The sequence below is a fragment of the Macrobrachium rosenbergii genome, chromosome 11, assembly GCF_040412425.1.
Source record: "Macrobrachium rosenbergii isolate ZJJX-2024 chromosome 11, ASM4041242v1, whole genome shotgun sequence".
NCBI lineage: Eukaryota > Metazoa > Arthropoda > Malacostraca > Decapoda > Palaemonidae > Macrobrachium > Macrobrachium rosenbergii.
In genome coordinates this window covers 46,187,029-46,205,616 of record NC_089751.1, presented here as the reverse complement: position 1 = coordinate 46,205,616, position 18,588 = coordinate 46,187,029, and the positions used below count along the sequence as shown (strand labels likewise).

The 18,588-nt window shown below is 37.0% G+C and overlaps 1 protein-coding gene across 1 annotated transcript in view; it reads left to right on the top strand.

The window, feature by feature from the left end:
- The first annotated feature begins 1,270 nt into the window (after window positions 1-1,270).
- Window positions 1,271-18,588, top strand: part of LOC136843405 (mitochondrial S-adenosylmethionine carrier protein) — a 36,621-nt gene continuing 19,303 nt past the window's right edge. The window contains exon 1 of the mRNA XM_067111774.1: window positions 1,271-1,544. The gene's annotated coding sequence lies outside the window, so the exon portion shown is untranslated. The remainder of the gene's footprint in view (window positions 1,545-18,588) is intronic.

Below are 18,588 nucleotides of genomic sequence, written 5' to 3'. Positions count from 1 at the left end.
AGACCTAATTTATTACACACCCACCCAAGTCCAACAATGAGGGAAGACGGTCAACTTTGGCAATTAAACAGCGTTTCTTCATGATTCAAGTAAATAGCATTTCATCCTGATTAAGTAAATAGCGTTTCTTCATGATTTATGCCAACCTAGGTTAGGTTAGGTAACAAATGGCGTGGCCTAGCAGGTTTATGTTGAGAAGAATTTGGTTTGATTGCATCCCTATCTATGACTATGGTTATCATAACACCGATTATTAGACTTGGGATAGTTATATTTGGTTAGGTTAACCACCTAGACCTATTCCTGAGATGAAGTCAAATTCGTCTAGGCTAGGTTGTTTTATGCAAAAATTTTTCGGAAAAACTATAATTTACATGTGAAATTATTTACGAAGTTAAAAGTAATATGAAAGTAATCTTTAACAAAAAATATAATGTATGATAATGTTTTACACGAAATAAAGTTTTCATCAACTCCATTTAGCTTACTCCAGCCTAGGGTAAACTAAGCCTAATCTTCAACTGTGTGGCTAGTGAATAACATGGACAAACACATCAACCCTTGCCATGGCAATGTTAACTTATTTTATTTTGAATCTCATGCCAACTTACAATAGCCTACCCCCAAAACGAAGGATTAAAGTCTTACCGTATAACCACGGAGTCTGTTCCAGATGTGAGAGACCCAAGGATCGTCGATGGTCACAAAGTTTAAATTCCACTAATTCCTTTAAGTTTCTTTTACACTCCTTGCAGTATCCTTTCTTTTGTCTGACATTGGCTTCACTTGTTACCAAATATTTATTTTCTCCAGTAACAGTTACTTTAGTTATTTAGTACTTCAATTCTGAACGCTGGAGACTATTCCCTGACCAGTATATGGGTACAGCAAGAATTCGCTGTAAACAAGTATATCAATAATATGCCTTTTACATCCCCCACGGCCGACCTTTCCTTCCTTCCTCCTACCCCAAGTGTAGTTGCCACCTTTTCTACAGTACTTTAATTAATATTAATTGATTTTTACGTGATTTACTTTTTTAGATGACTTCATTCTCTAATTTGTCCCTTAACGGTTGACTCAACCCCTTCTACCGTGTACTTTTCGTAGGCTAACAATTTTCGACTGTGCTAATATTCCCCCAAATTTGGCAGGAATTTTAGGGTCTCTTAAGTCCAATCCTTTATTGCCTTCATTTCCTTGTAGGCAACCATCTCTACTCAACACTCCACAAACCTCAGTCCTTCATCTTTCCTTCTGCTAACCACTTAGTTGAATCTTTGTTGGAGTTGGAAGACTGTGTCGTTACTTTAGTTCGAAAAGTAACCTCTTGTTGAAGTTAAGTGTTCTGAGGGTAACCTCTTGTTGAAGTTAAGTGTTCTGAGGGTAACCTCTTGTTGAAGTTAAGTTTGCTGAGGGAGCTACAGAAGAACCTTCCCTGAACTCAAACAGTTTGTTCAACCACAGCGTTATACTATGGTGAAGTGTCCGATATTACCGTTAAAAGGACCTTAATGAAAAGCGCTGCCACAAATTGAAATCTCGTAAGTATTCCCGATCACTTCTTTATTTGTTTATGCACTGGCCCTTCGGTATTAATTCAACGCAATTTTGAGTATATGACGGCATAATGACCGCCAACTTAACTTGGGTAAGTTCCCAATCTAGTAGGCCTAGATGTCAACAGTGGTTACTTAAGAATCACCTGGTTTATGCCAACAAGGGATCTTATGCTAAGTGCGGTAAGATGCGAAAGGCTGCTGGGAGGCTTGGTAAGGCCGCACAGGACTACGATCATTTTTGGTTATTCTAACACCACGCAGAGCGATGAGAATGCTATGGCAATTAAACTGTCCTGTTGTCGTTGGTCATCTGTCATTTCAAGAAAATTTACTCAAGAAAAAGTTTCACGATACCCCGATAGGTTCTCTTCTGCCATGGGTAGCAGTCGATTGTCTCGCAGACTTCAATTGTGACATACGTTCTTATCACTTGTGTTGTGTTCACCATTTCCATCCTCTTCTTTAAACTAGCATTTGCCACAGATTCAGACTGGGTCTGTTTCCATCCAATTTTGCGTTAGCTTTCAACTTTTTACTTAAAAGATAATAATTTCAGATCATTTTACCAGTTTCTGTACTTCTTACGGTGGAGAATCAGAAAAAAATTTTGCTGTCTGTGAACATCAGTCCGTTTGTCTTTCATTCCCGATATTGTGTATGGCATGAACTTAGCCTACACATCATAATTTCTGTCAGAGACATGCTCAGTAGCAAGGGTTTATGCGATTAAATGCACCGGACTATTCGCTCTCTTATCCATTTGCTGTACTGCAATCTGATTATACTATTATCTCTGCCGGCGAAGTCTGTTCGTGGTCTGGATGTATTTTGTTGGACTAATTTACTAAGAGGTGAATTTCTGCCCGCGCCAGCATCCCAAAAAAATAATTATAATAATTATATATATATATATATATATATATATATATATATATATATATATATATATATAATATATAAATTTTTTTCTTTTTTTAATGAATAACGAACGATAACGAAAAGTAAAAATTGCAGTGTGTTCCCCGTAGACTCACCACTTACGGGATCTTTAAGGTTGAATAGCGAAGCCTCGTCGAGGCTAAGCACAGTCTAGAAGGCTCTCTTCATCAGACTTGACTCCCACCTGCGTTATTGATTTTCAGCGTCGCATTTACATGGATTCATGATATCACAAACTCTTCGGATATCCTTGTAAAAATTTTGTACCAAAAAAAAATAAAAACCCTGCAATATTAAGTAACTCAAGCTATTCAACTGGAGACTACGCTTCTTGTATCTTGTTCTTACATTCCATGTCCTAACATTTAGTTTCACATGTTTACAATCCTGAAAGTGGGTAAGCTAATTCTACTCATATTTTAGCTTTTTAAAAACCTTTTATTACAAAACGTTAAAAAAAAACAAGAGAAGATCCTGCAACTCAACACACAGCATTTGTGAAATAACAATAAATAGTCACACATGTCTTGTATCTTAGCCTAACAAATATTAACTTAGCCTATTTAGGAAGATGACACGTAAAAGCAATTTATCATCTAGAATTTGATGAGAACAGTTCCAAAGGGCGCCAGCATCGCAGCAAAACAGGAGTTTCGGGGGGCGTAGGGTCAAGAGGAAATACGAGGATCATTTTGAACTGCTTTTGCTCAGACTCTTTTTCCCCTGCTACAGTGCAGCTTGTGATGGAATCTGAAAATAAAGAACAAAAATTTTCGTTAACCATTGCATCGTTATTGAGGAATTAGATATATGCTTTATGAAGTGCTCTTTTATGATATAAATAGCATTAGAAATAGCTGCAAATACATAATGGACAACAAACCTTATGAATAATCCATTTTATTTATGATATCAGATGAGTGATGCGGTATTCTAATGAGAAAAACTGAGTGTCAAGTCAGCAGCGGCTTATATACTTATAATTATTCTTTTTATCACTTCTCTACACTGATTTTTTTCCAAGTCAAGACTTGAGAAGAAACACTGATAACTGCTCAGCGATAAAGCCAAATAAACTGATATAACGTTTTCATCGGCAAAAGTTTTAGACTGGGTTTTCTTTTTTTGTGGGGGGAACTGAAAATTACAGAGGAAATAGAAAACAGTGCCTGTGGCTATAGGTGACTGAGCCTGGTTCGACAACCCCAGCTTTCTCTCTCTCTCTCTCTCTCTCTCTCTCCCCGCTGAGAGTAGGTGTAGAGCACGGAAATGGGAGGGGAGCTTGCTGCAGCTATTGGGTGCCTGCTTCCCGGGCTGGCGTTAAATTCTCTCTCTCTCTGTTCTTACTGGTATCACAATTTCTGTTGCTTCTGTAGGCTCTTGTGATTTAAGCATCTGTGTAGATAACTTTTCACTTACATAACTTGTAAACAAGAGAATAATGTAACAGTTAAAGCCTTTCCTTAGGCTACTCCCAACACAGAATGTTCAGGGCTCACCATTGTCTATCAAAACTGGCGTGAACACACACGTGCTAAATATGGCTTCTATTTTTTTTTTACCGTATTACAGGATGGATGTTATAAAACTGTGATCTTTGGAATAGCGTTTCCACTGATATTCACTTTCAGCTTTCATTTTTCCTTGTCAGGTTTATATATATATATATATATATATATATATATATATATATATATATATATATATATATATATATATATATATATATATATATATATATATATATATATATATATATATATATATATATATATATATATATATATATATATATACAGTATATGCATATGAATTTTTTATCACATCACCATGAAATTTTTTTATTTACAATTAAGCTAAAAATTTTATTTTATATCCAATTCGCTCTGCCTCGGTAATAATACCGAAGTTGTACCGCTTATCAGTTACACCACCCCTCAATATATGTGTAGGCCTATATATATATATATATATATATATATATATATATATATATATAAGATGGATAAATAGATAGGTATGTATGTTTATGCGTCGTGATATAATCCAAACTTCGCTCGTTTGACTCTTGAACACCACAAATCATCTCGCAGATTTCTTTGAAACGAGGACTGGCAGTGAATTTTTTTCTGCACACAGTCGCAGAACAAAAGACAATGCTTACCTGCGCACTTCAGTGATATCCTATCTTCTTGTAATCTTCAGGCTGAGTGAAGTAGTATCCCCAGGGAGCAAAATATTCGTAACCGATTTTATCCTTGTTGGGCCCACGGTAGACTTGGATTTTGACACGTCCCAGTTCTTCCTTGTAAGGAGAATATCCTCCATCAGCAATGGCAACGGGGCTCGCGTAAGCTATGGGCAGGGGATACGCCCTGGGCATAGGGATAGCTGCGGCAATTCCAGCCAAGATGGCTAATCCCAGCAAAATGACCTATTGCAAATAAAACGAAAGATTTTGTATATTTCACATGGTGAGATTTTCCCCGTACCGATGATGAACTCCTTTTAGGAAGGCAAAAAAAAAAAATGCACATTTTGTCACATGATATAGCAAGGTGGTGATATGAAGATGACTTAAAGTCAAGCGAGAGATCTACGGTTGGCAGAAAAGAAACTTACTCTGACTCTGGACTCCATTGCGGCTTAAGCTGTGACGGACGAATGTTGCATTGGCCGAAGTGGGAGGGTTTATATATGCCTTCTAGGGCAGGAGCGCGCGAAAGCTTCTCTGATGCCGGTCTGTTGGGGTGGGTGGGAGCGGACCCTCCTGGTTTCGGGTTAGGGTAGGGGAACATCGTCGCTTTGCAGCTTGATGCTGACTCATCGTTAATGTGTCAATTACTTCAAGAGCTTTCATCAATAACTGCGTCGTTGTCGGGTGCTTCAGTCCTGTAATCAACTGTTATTGATCATTTATTATAGTGCAATGAGGTTTAAGTCTCTCTCTCTCTCTCTCTCTCTCTCTCTCTCTCTCTCTCTCTCTCTCTCTCTCTCTCTCTGGTTGGGAAATAAATTTCAAAACCATTCAAGAATCACTGTTCTTTACAACTCGGTAACATATTCTTTGACTACCAGATTTACATCTATTAGATGCCGCATCTTGCCTTTGAAAAACTTCCCAATCTTATTATTATTATTATTATTATTATTATTATTATTATTATTATTATTATTATTATTATTATTATTATTATAAAACCAGCCTAAAAGGTCATTTACATTAACTTGCAGAGCAAGCGTCCACAGAAAAGAATGTTCTTATATAACTGAAGAGGAGACAGAGAGACGCAATCAGCGACTGTATTTCATTAAAGATAAACCTCAAAATTTCTGTTAAAGAGTTACGACAGATGTCACAAAGTTTGAAGTACATATCAAAGCAGCAAATCTACAGAAAAAAGTCAGTAGAGACCTAATTAGGTTAGTGTAAAAAAAGGGGGGACCATTTTAAAAACTTGGAACCCATTTAAAAGTGGATGTTTAGCCACACGAAATTTTAAACTGCCTCCTAAAATTTATGAAAATGTTTGAAGCCAAAGCTGTAGCTGGTTTAGCTTCTACCCAAATCCAAACTAAAGTACTGTAGTAAATCAGTGTTGCATGATACTTGAAATTTAGGCGTATTGGCATCATTAATATAGACAGGAAGACTTCCGGTACTGGGTGGTGAATGTGATGACAAGGTGCTCTGCACAGTAAAATAGCACTTACTAGCTCTTACTTCTTTACCCCATTTCCATGGATAGCAGGAGGATAGTACTGGGAAAATCGCGACATGCTTGTGTGATTTCATGCTGTGTCCAGCATTTAGTAAAATGCCATATCTCTGTTGAGCGTTGATGGATTTATTGTATCTTGTTTCACAGACCACGAACATACGAGTATTTTTGGTATATCTAAGATGAGGCCCACCACTGTGCTAGTTGAATACAATGCATAGGTCTATGGCAGTATTGTGCATATACATTCACGACCGGTGATCTTTGCTAATTAAAGCTACAGTATATCGACGAAATTGGTCCCAGCTTTCTCCTGAACGAGAGAGTAGTCATAATCGTTTTTTTTAAATCTCTGAAGCATGTCCTTTGTCTCACAAAAATTGTATTTTTTGCTATATTCGTTTTTGTCTTCCTTGTGTAAAACTTCATGCCTTTGATAACCATTTCAAATGCATTTAAATTCAATGGTTGTACTTATTCACCCGATTTGCTTTACTGCATAATAACTATGATGTCACCTTCTGTATTGGTCTATTGGCATAGGTCTCTGAAATTAGACTATGGTATTATCTTACTCGCGCGGTGATAATTATGTTACCGGTTGGAAGTTCAAGAGAAGCTGCAGTACTAAGGTGTAGCTTGCTATCTCAGTCTTAATTTATTTTTTCAGTTATCAATTTTATATTGTTATTTTAATAGTTAACTGTAATCATCATTTTCGGTTCATCTATATTTGAACACATTTTATTTTCTGTCTTTAATATTTTCATTTCCAATTTGAGTGTTTTAATTTTCTTCTTGTTTTTTATCTGTCATAATTCATTTACGCCAGGAATTATGATACGAAATCTTATTTTTATTTTTATTAAAGTATATAATATTCGTTCCTCACAAGTTCAACAGATTTCTCTTATTCCGATGAGAGAACACGGGAGTAAAAAAGGAGACGACAAAGCTTCAAAAATAAATGAAAAGATGCTTAATATCTGTATTTTGAGTATGCTGGATGCTCAAGCTTCTCTTTGATATTTTTTGGCAGTTTAGTCTTGTGGTTTTCCTATCGAAATGACTTCTTATTAGTAAAATTTACTTAGTTGCGGCTTCAAAGATAAATGAATAGCTAAAACCGGTTGTCAGAAAAAAACCAATGGCAAGTATCAGCAATGGTTTGTAAATATAAAATAACCTAATAATAAAAATTTGTTCCCCTCCCACACTCAAATCTTGGGAACGCCCGTCAGTTTTACCATAACCTTCTTTGGAAAAGTAAGTCTTTGTTGTGTGCGCTTTTCACCTGTATATTACTGGTGGCGAAGTGATCAAGCAACATCATACTGTTATCTCGTCACACAACTGATACAGTAACAATGAAACAATCTTTATGATGTTCTGCATTACATGGGGTAACTTTTTCTTCTGCATACCATTAAGAAGCCTACTTTTAATAATTGTACGAAATTTGAATGAATAAAATACTGTAAAATCAGCTCGCTTGTATTAGAGCTTTAACCTGAGCCGGACAAAATGCTCTTGACATTAGCCTTTCCCAACGAAGAGCTGAGTTATTGATATGAATAATGTATCGGTGCTTCAGTCGATCAGTTTGAGTGATGAGGAAAACACACACACCTGCAAATCTCTTTGTCAAGCAATGAATTAGATAAATCGACAGTAGTTTTTATGACAGACACTCACGAAAATCTCAATAAGCCAGAGAGAAATCAGCACCTTAGAGGTGACCTGTTTATTTCGGGTTCTTACGACCTCCTCCTTTAGACACAGACTTGTCTTAGACTTACAATGGCTTGTCTATTCATCAGTAACACGAAGGTGCTCTTGTTAGCAAAAGTTTGTTTTTGTTCAAATTACAGGTACTACTTGTTTTCACTTAGACCTAAAGCTGGTCTCGCCTATAGTCCTATACCACCACGGCCACGGATGGAACCGTTATTGTACGCCCCGCCCCTTTTCCCTCCTTTTCTTGGCTTCCGCCCATAAATCACTCTACCAGCTCAAATAATACAGGATCTTGATAAAGGATTTAATCCTAACTAGTAAATCTTCAACGTCCATAAAACCGACTGTATGTGATCGAGAAAACGTCAAACAAAGTTTTGAAATCTTTTGAAAAAATCAAAAAGTTTTAGATGAACTGACGTGACATAACGTAGTTTTATTTGCTTTATTTCCGCTGTTAAAACCTAGAAAAGTTGGGGGCATATTATTGATATTTGTCAACTTAGTCAACAGGAACAAATTTTGCATTTACATTTTCGCTTTACCTATTGATCGACAGGTTCGATCCTGCCTTTCATGGCGCGAAGAAGCAAATAAGCAATTTTTCAAATATCTGCAAAATTGAGAGAGAGAGAGAGAGAGAGAGAGAGAGAGAGAGAGAGAGAGAGAGAGAGAGAGAGAGAGAGAGAGAGAGAGCAGTCTAAATGTAACATAAACAATAGTTTTGGATACTAAAAGCAAAAGGCTTAGGCCTATTTTCTAAACATCTCCCACAGTTTGCATTTCCTAATGACAGTTTTCTCAAAAGTATGCCTTGACATATTTCTGATGTCATGGGCACTGAGGATCTTCAATAGCCTCTTACTAGAAGTGCGTTATGAGGTGCTTTGATGATTGAAGACATAACTGTACAAATTATTAGGTGCAAACTTCTTTGTTGCATGCTCATTGAGGAACTTCTTTGTACTTATATCGGCTTTAGGGATAATTTTGCTCATCAACAGGGCCTAGTTAACGTCACAATGCAACAGTTTTTGGTAAGAGGATTTGTTGGTTTAGCTTAAGGTGACTTGTGCAAGCACAGGCACTGCCTGTTTTTCTGTTTGTTCCCAATGGACAGAAGCGGCTGTCTCTCACGTCAATGCTCAGATGAGGATTAATAGTCCCAGCTTTGATTGCTATGATGCCTTCTTTAGTGCCATACCATTTGCCTTCTATTTTCACATATTTCTCATCTCATATTGTTATGCGTGTACCTTTAACAACATCAGTTACCTCGTAACTTCTCGATTTCGTCACTCTTTTTTTGGATACGTTTACCACTAAAAGCCTCGAATGCAAAACGAGAAATAAATGAAGACGTCTCTTCTACCCGCGGTAAGATTAAACCCCGTAGCATATTGGACTGAGTGGCTGCCCCAGTGAAGTCGAATCTCGCCACAGAAGAAGAAATTGAAAGGCTAAGAGGCCATTATGGCTATCAAAAAACATATGTACCTGATGAAATGGCCAGTAGATTTTCTATACACAGATGCATGTGTTCGTGTGTGTTGATTAGTACACCCTTTTATTGTCTTCGTGATGGTACTGTACTTTCAGTTATTTTGGTTTTATCTTCTTTACAGATAAAAACGTACCACTGTTAGAAAGCTTGCTTATAAATTAATCACCGTTTATGTTTTACCATGCAAAATTTTAAATAATAATAATAATAATAATAATAATAATAATAATAATAATAATAATAATAATAATTAATAATAATAATAATAATAATAATAATAATAATAATAAATTCAGAAGTGTAATAATCAGACGACAGTAGATAAATGACAGAAATGAATCTGAAGTGAAAAAGACTGAATTTTTCACTCGAGATGTGAACTGACAAAATACCAAAATGGAAGTGAGTACAGAATCATTGATGTGTTAAAAGGGCCAATTACATGTTAATTATCAAGCTATGCGAAAGCGAGAAAATTGCAGCAGGGGAATAGATTTTTGAAAGTGCGAATGATTAAAGCAAAGAATAGGTACTATTTAAAACTTAATGGCTGCCTCGGTGCACGAGTAATATCAGAAAGCTCTTCTTCGTGAAAGTAGAGAAGAGAAGTTCTGACGCGTCCCGTTATCGGAATCGGCCGGTGGAAGCATCCGCGGGTTGTATCCCAGTCCAGTTGCCTGTTCATTTTCACCCCCTTGAGAGTATTTGACCACTTTCTACTGACTGCTCCAGCTGAATTCTGTACAGTTATTTCAGAAAATGAGAAAACTATCAAAGTGGACCGAAGTTATGGCTCTTTATTACTTACTTGAGCTAAAGAATCCGTGGGTTCCATGTCACGATTAAAAAGACATTTCTCACCACGATACAGTGAAAGGAAGCAATCGTTCTTTTTCTTGAAATTCTTAGTTATAACATTTTAGATATTTTTTACACAAGGGGAACTATAGGGACATCACGACACACTTTCTCTCTGGGTCTGAAGAATAGAAAATATTGCTGGAGGGGGTGGCGGTCGTAGGCGGCAGAGAGCAGGCTGACCGTGCCCAGTATATGAGCAAGACCTTCCCCGGGATGGAGCCGTTGTAGAGGTTGATCCCTACAACCATGATTTCTATTTTGTCGATACTGTAAAATGATTAACCAAGCGGATCCGGCGCCAGGTCATCACGCCATACAGTCATGAATCAATTCGAATCAACTTAAAATTCTCGAAATTTGGCATTTTCTCTCGAAATTTGACATTTTCGCTAAGATTCTTATGAAACTCGGAGTTCGTCCAATCTTGTTTGTTTTATTATTGTCTCGTGAAATTAGAATTTTTTTAGAAGAAGAGCTTGATATATATATATATATATATATATATATATATATATATATATATATATATATATACATACATACATACATACATACATACATACATACATACATACATACATACATACATACAAAGACACTGGCTGAAATATATTTGATGTCTAGATAGCGCAAAGCCAGTCAGACATTCTTTTCAAGCTCAGTACCTTACTTCCCTCATGAGAATCAGTAGAGGGCTGTCTGCTTTTGGTTTAATTCACACACCGAAAGAGAGAGAGAGAGACCAATGAATTCTTTGAGAACTCATCCCTGATGAATTTGCAAATATCCTGCAGAAGAGGTATACGATAAATTCAACTTATGTTTGCATAGTACTGAAATAATATTAGCAAGCACTCTGTTTATTGTATATAATATTCAAGTTCCAAGCAATGTATTTAGCATTTACACATTACTTTGGCGGTAGTAATTAGTATTTTAAAACTTTTTAGAGTTTTTTCATCCATCATTGTATTATATATATATATATTATATATATATATGCATATATACACATATATATATATATATATGCATATATATACATATATATATATATATATATATATATATATATATATATATATATGATTAACTGTCATTTTAGACCTATCATTTGACTCTACATCGTACTAAAAAAATATATATAGCAAAGTCTGTATCCCAGTAATAACTCTCATGATTTTAACGATGCAGAAATGCCGATATACGTATGATAATGATACAGATCCTCTCAAACATTAGAGGTTACACTTACATCCCGTATAAATATACGAATTTGGAGTCTCAGATCTGCTGAGAAAGAAAGTGGTATCTTTGATGAATGGTTTCACCGCGCTTTGGTGAGTGCACAGTCCCGTCCCGTGGGTGAATGTTAAGTTTCCTTGTCGTTATCCTCTCGTTCTTAAATAAATGAGGTAATACAGTCTAATTTCATATAGTACGCCATGATTTACCTTATACATAAATCACAGCGCCTTAACCCATAGACCTTGGCAGGAGCAGGTCTAAACAGGCACGTGGATTTTTAAGGAAACGCGTCTGTGCAGTTCCCTTCCTCTGCTGGATAGTGTACGGAACGCTTAACTCGAGCGTTGAGCGAGACGCCAGACGTAGCATATCGTGAGAGAGAGAGAGAGAGAGAGAGAGAGAGAGAGAGTATGATAACGGTTATGATGAGTGAGTGCATAATAATTTCTCTACAGTTTCAACCAGTTGATTATGTCTATGGTTGCGCTGTTTCGTGTTAGATTAGTTTTAACTTTCATCTCGTCTGTAACTGTAACATTTGCTGAATGTAATGCACAAATATCTTGTGGTCTTTTACAGTTGTTCCGAAGCGACCTGTTATTATTTGCTGAAAATGTTAATGATGCATTCAGTGTGAGATTGTCTGCTGGTATCTGTAATCGGGTACCAGACAGAGATAACCACTTAAAATTTGGGTTATTCCTAATCACCAGTAATCAAGGCTGTTTTTTTGAGAGGAACCGCCATTTCAAAATATATTCTATTATAGTTAGCTACGTTTCCGTGTTGAATTTAAGCTTTTCAAAAGCAAGCATGGAAGCCTTTTTTCCCACCTGGCTGAACTTACATAGTACTTTCAACTCTAAGCACGACGAACTATGTTTGACTGAGAATTCTGGAAGAGATCACCTCGCGTACCGAGATAATATTGCATTACCGCAAGGCAGCGCTTACCTCATACTTCACAGTAACTGTCACGTGCAGTGAAAGTGGTTAAATTTAATTTGCGAGATACTAAAACATCTCGTGACCAAACTGAAAAGGTGATAAGAGAATGAAAGCCTTTGAATGGTCAGGCAATACCTTTATAATGAAACTATTTAAGTTGTGGGATCGCAGGTTCGTAAATTCCTATTTCGGCTCAGAAAGAGTGCGATTAGTTTATCAATTATCTCTAGTTCACACCTCAGTCAATAGCTTCTGTCGCTTTCAGCTGTTTTCTCGTCGAAAATGAAAGCTGTTGATGCAATGCAAGAGAGATGTTGTGATGGATAATAAAAAAAAATTAAATGAAAGTTTATTGAGAGTACCTGCAGTACAGGTAGTCAGTCACTCAAGGGTGAAATGAACTTTACAGGTGGTCAATGAAGTACTTGTATGCACTTGCATGTTTGCTGGAGAATGTGAACATGCTTGCATATATTCAATCACGCGTACACATTCGTCTATATATACATATATATATATATATATATATATATATATATATATATATATATATATATATATATATATATATATATATATATCTGTATGTATACATGAATTTTCCGTGCTCACACATTGCCTGTGTGTGCATACGTTTTCAACTTTCCCTCGCTATGTGAAAAGTCATTTATGGTTCCCTTGCTTTCAACGTTTTCTCATCGACAGTGAAAATTGTTAATTGAAAATGAACAAGATAACTGTGGGAAAAGAAAGGTGACAGCAAATAGATAGGCATGGTGAAAAGATGTCGTACTGTGATGTGTGAATAACATAACACACGTATGCGTATCTGCTCTGTTGCCTGTATACAAGTATATAATACACCTGTAAATAGGCATATGAAGGTATGCAAGTATTTCGCGTTTGCGCATAAAAAATACGGGATTCGGAAGATTCCGTTACAGTAGCTACCACTGTAACACTGGTTGCGTATGCCTATAAACTTCTCAGTCATCATAGCGAGTCTTTTTAGGCTGAGGATCCTAGACCCACGCCCCTCGGCATTGATCAAAAGCGCTTAAAGGACTTTATCTCACTGATGATACGAGAATCCTTAGACATATATATATGTATATTTATTATATATATATTGTGTGTATAGTGTGTGTCTATGTATGTATGCATATATATATATATATATATATATATATATATATATATATATATATATATATATATATATATGCCTGCATGTGTGTGGTGCATGCATGGATATAAACAAAAAGGTATAAATTAACATCTGGCGTTTAAGTTAAGAGTATTTATACGCATCTTAGTAGTTATGAAATAGAAATTACTGATTATTTCACATTGGCTGGTTATATTCCGCGAATGAAGTTGAAAGATGCAAACAATTTCCCCTCCTTTTCTGTAACCTAATTGATATCAGTAAATATTCAACACCTAGTGCCTGTTCTCATCCGCATGATTATCAATCCAATATTATCAATATTCTCTCCTAACCTGTCCCCTTACCTCTTTCGAATAAAATTATTAAAATAAAAATAAAAAGTGTCTCGTATCAGTACCTTCTTTCTACTCTTCTCTCCCTAAAATTTCCTACAGACACCCATTTCTATCATTATGTAAATATTTCCGGGAAGCTGAGCAATAAACCTTTCCCCTCATCGTGAAGCTGAAGTCATAAAATCTCGATGGCTAAAGCATATGTCCCTCCTGATTTTGGTTTAATGGCTCCCGCTCCTTAGCCACCTGTTCAGCTAACGTCTGCGTCAGTCATCCCATACCCTCCATTTGAGGCGCCCCTTAGGGAGCGTCAGTGCACCTCACGCTGTGCACTGTAGTTATTACTTAGGCTTCTTACCAGCGTCCCTGTGACCCCTAGCTGTAACCCCTTGCATTCCTTTTAAGGTACCTCTGTTCATATTCTCTTTCTTCCACCTTCCTTTCCATTCTCTCCTAACGGTTGTTTCATAGTGCAACTGTAAGGTTTTCCTCCTGTTACACATTTCAAGCCTTTTTATTCTCAATTTCCCTTTCAGCACTGAATGACCTCACAGGGTCCAGCGCTTGGCCTTTGGCTTAAATTTTATATTCCATTCGTTCTATCCGAGGCAGGTCATTTGTGTCCTGCTTTGTGAGATATTCCGTTTCCAGCGGAAGGAGAATTTGTGGCGCTCTCCTCCGGGACTCTCAGTGGAACCAAAGAAGCCCATATCTATTGAAGCTCAGCAGCAGATCACCCCAACCTATCTCTGCCAGTCACATTTCCTGGTTCATTTTCATTTTTTGTTACTGATCATATGTTTCAATTTTCAATTTTTGCTTTTATGGAAGCATCTAGCTCTATGTAGCATTGCACATCTAGTCTAGAGCTATGATGGTAGCCATGGATTAACTAGCTGGAACAGCTGTCGGCAGGAGACAATAGATGAAACACCACAATAATTTCCTTCTTTCTCTTCTTCTTCACCCTTGAAGAAACGAAGTGTACTTATATGTATACATATGCGTTCTTCCTTTTGGAGACTGAGGCTTTATAAGGCGTTACATAGTATGAGTTGCGATGCCCTTCGCTATTCTCCACTTGGCACCCTCACTATGAACTACCGCAGTTGATCGACTACCCAGCACTTAGTTCTCATCCTAGATCAACAGTCATCATGGGATTTTGTGGCATATGCTTCAGTCATCCTGTATCATTAGAGAATCATACCCACTGTGTGTGTTGAAGTGGGTGTATTAATCACTGGACTACACTTGGACACACATAGGCCTACACACACACTATATCTATATATATATATATATATATATATATATATATATATATATATATATATATATATATATATATATATATATACATATACTGACAAGATGCTTCTCCTCGTAAGGGCCTGATTGTAAAAAGCAAAACGTCAGTCATTATACGTTCATCCAATAATTGCTGGATGAAAGGTCAATCATGTGCGAAAAAACTTGATTCTGTTACTTTGTATGCCTGTGGAAAAGGCTTGTTAGCAGTGCATTAATTTCATATTGACACTGTTCACCTCTATCACCCATGCACTCTCATTCTTTCCAGATTTTTAAAGCCTCCGGCTCCAACATCCACTCTATTTCACCTAGACACCTCTTTCTCGGTTTCACTTTCCACATTTCTCTTAAAACTCCTGAATCATCTTCCATTTTCCCCACGTGACCTCACCATATCTTGATACTCCACTTACTCTATGCAAATGAATTTTATCACTACCTTTTTTTCTTTCAGTTCTCATCATTTTCTACATTTCACAACCATAAGGAGAGCTTAACTGCCAAACCACAACCATAAGGAGAGCTTAACTACCAAACTTTTGCAAAGAGCCTGCTACCTTCCTTGCTTCACATACTTATTGATTCATCCCTCCTCTTATCCTACAGTATCCATTACATTTATTCCCGAATACCTACATTAATTAGCCATTGCCATTATTCCACCATCCATATTAACATTCAGTGCTCTATCTCCACAATTGTCTTTTAACCATAATATTCAATTTGAATCTTCTCCTTTAACGAACGCCTTTAAATACCATGATCAGTTTCTACAGCGCTTCTCAGCTATCTGCAATTAATTCTGTTCTGTCTCCTAACCCAGCTATTCCATAATCTATTCACTTATCCTTTTCTTTTCCCGTGATCTTGCACCTACATCTCCTGCTCTTCCTTGAAGTCTTTCATGACTCTCCATCCGGAGAAGTGTCAAACAGTTTAACCTTGAAGACAACAACCACTTGTCTAAGACCAGCTTTTACGCCGAACATACTCAACATATGCCACATGGCATCTGTAAGATGGAGACGACAAGACGATATGTACGTTCACACACAAACACATACACACACAAACACACATACACACACACAAACACACACACACATACACACTACATACGCACAAATACGCCTGTATGACTGGGTAAGGATCTTAACATTATGTCATCAGTCTTTAGTCAAGTTCTGTTTCAAAATACATAATTGTAGACGAAGTATTGCTTGCAAAACCCTTGAGACATTCTGTCCTTCGGAGTATATTTTTGCCTTAAAAAATCGCAGTATTCTAATCAATATTGATAGGAAAATAGATTCGCCTGAAAACTGCTGTCATTTTCTACTTGCATGGGCACCTTCATTCCGGTGAAGGTTCTGTTCATGCCTTGATCTGGTGCGTTTGGTTCGATGAAATCATTTTCGCGTTGTTTTCTAAAGCTTCTGAGAATTCCAGTTATTGAGAGCGGTATTATTTTCTTTGAAAGTTGCCGATAAATTCAAGTGAAAATCTTTAGAAAGCTGTCAGGAGGTGTGCACCCACCTGTGAGAAATCCAATAATAATAATGAAAAAAAAAAAAGTTTTGCGAAGCCGCTTAACACCTCCAGTGACAACAATGTTTTCTTTACATTACATCGAGAGCAATTATTGAGCAGCCCATTAAACCAAATGCGTTTTGACGTGCTAAGAATTGGGCAATAATAAGAGACACTCCTCCTTTTCTTCTGAAACGTCGCACTGGGGGAATGTCTCTTTAGATAATATAATAATAATAATAATAATAATAATAATAATAATAATAATAATAATAATAATAATAATAATAATAATAATAATAGCAGTAGTAGTAGTTATTCTTGCATCCAATACAGACAGAAATAAGTGATTAATGTGCATGCAATACACCGCTGATATTTTTTCCGTAGCTCTTTGATTTAAGAAACTTCTATTTCCTACTGAAAAGTAAACACATCTCTAGGATGCGACAACATCAGCAGAAAGAGAGAGACAGTAATCTAAATAGAGTGTGTGCATATAGACACAGAAATGATAATGAGTGTTAGCCAGCAAAGAAGAATAGGTGTGGGATTAGCGAAGCTTCATCATTTGCATGGTGCCGATATCGCAGCCAACACCCAACGAATGCAAGTGACATTTTTACATGCCGGAAAACTTTCTTTATGTAGACATGGCTGAATATCTTCATCAAGATCTTGGCATTTGCTTTGTTGAGGCTGAAGAAAAATATCAAATCTGTACTGTCAGTAGTAACGAAAAAAAAAAAAATCTTTGAACCCATCTCAAAATCTCATGAGGTCTCACTGGTTCATAGGACCCCTCTAAAAAAATTCATTAAAATCTGGTAATACCTTCCGGAATATCTTACAGATGCAGGTAGGAAAGAAAACGGTATTCTCGCTCCATATCCGGATTCAAATTCGTTCACTGACTCCATTGGCTTTCATACGTCATTTTTGCCTATCATTGCACGAACCAGATCCCACGATGTCCCAGTTTAATAGCATCTCAGTCCGGTCATGAGGACGCTTTATATCCAGGGCATAAAGGCAGACTCTACAGGAGGTTGTCTCTCCCTCTACTGGATCTACCTGCAGGATGTCTTCCAGAGTACACTTGTTTGTAACTGAGCAGGCTTTATGCCAGCACGAGTTCTTGCTCATAGAGCAGCCCGTAACTTATAGTCGTTGTTGTTTTTGATTAAGCTGGTGTTATGTCTGCACGGACTCTTGCTCATATAGAGCTGCCCGTAAGTGTCATTTAATGATCAAAAGTGATGAAATGGTCGTGGATAAAATGAATAAAAATTTATGATATGCAAGTGAAGAATGGCCAACTTGCAGTCGAGGTTTGATCCGTTTTTTATATAGTGTGCGGACGGAAACGTAGTGTCTCAGTTCAAGAGGTTCAGGTGACACCTGCCGATCTTAATGCCTAAATCCAGTTTGGCAGTGGAGGGTGGTCTGAACGCCGTCACCATTTCCTCCTGCGTCTGACGTGATATTCTATCCTTTTCCGTATGTGATGCATATCTTGCTTATCTCTGCCTTTCAGATTCAAAGAAATTTCGTAATAAACGCCGTTTGCATGTCTCCAAAGACGACTTCTTCCAAAAACATTCTACTATGAGCATCCGGGTAAGGTTTTTTCACCCGTGCCCGTGGACTCCTCGAGAACGAAATCCAATTAAATATGGCGAAAACGTATAGAGTAACTCTTCCACATTATGAGGTG